Raw genomic sequence first — 939 nt, 5'->3', positions numbered from 1 at the left:
AAAATGGTGTGATTTTTACTTTATTTTTGTGTTGTTTTATTTTGTTTTGTTTTGTTTTTTGCACCATTTATAAAAATGTGTTTAAAAAAGTAAAATTTATACTTTTGTCTTGGACTTTACTAATTACTGTCTGTAATTTGCAAAACAGTGAAAACCTGTCAAAAGACAGGTTAATTTTTTTTAAACCGCATTTCTATTCTTAATATCCATAATTTGTCTATTAGCAAATATCTGTAAAATAACAGTATCTATTACTGATTTAGATAAAGTAAGACAATTATGATCAAACTTTTTTTGTACTATTTTTAAAAATGCACATTTTTGATGTCCATTTTATTTACACGGTTGTTTGTTGATGGTTAGCATATAAATTAATGCTTCTATCTTTAATAACACAACAGGGGAATACATATATGCACACTACCAGCCGAAAGTTTGTACACACCTTCTCATTCAATGGTTTTAATTTAATTACTTTCTACACTGTAGATCAATACTGAAGACATCAAAACTATAAAAGAATACATATGGAATTATGCTGGAAACAAAAAAGCGTTAATCTTCAGTATTAATCAATTAATACAATGTAGAAAACAATACAAATGAATAAAAAGCATTGAATGAGGAACTGTGTCCAAACTTTTGACTGGTAATGGATCTGTATATACACTGTATGGTGTTAACAATGCTTAAAAATAGTTCATAAAAATAGTTCATTTTAAAAGTGTGCTACAAATAATATTTTTCTTCGTTACAAGTATTCTGGTAGTTTGAAGAGTCGGTAAAACAAACAGAGATATGTATTTGAATGTGTGAATCTATCAGTGTGGATGTGGGGGGGGGTGGCATCAGAGACCCTTCTCTCTCTCTCTTTTCTCTCTTTCTCTCTCTCTCTCTCTCTCTCTCTCTCTCTCTCTCTCTCTCTCCGTCTCTGTCTTT

The sequence above is a fragment of the Acanthochromis polyacanthus genome, chromosome 3 (genome assembly GCF_021347895.1).
Source record: "Acanthochromis polyacanthus isolate Apoly-LR-REF ecotype Palm Island chromosome 3, KAUST_Apoly_ChrSc, whole genome shotgun sequence".
Lineage (NCBI taxonomy): Eukaryota > Metazoa > Chordata > Actinopteri > Pomacentridae > Acanthochromis > Acanthochromis polyacanthus.
This window is presented reverse-complemented; position numbering follows the sequence as displayed.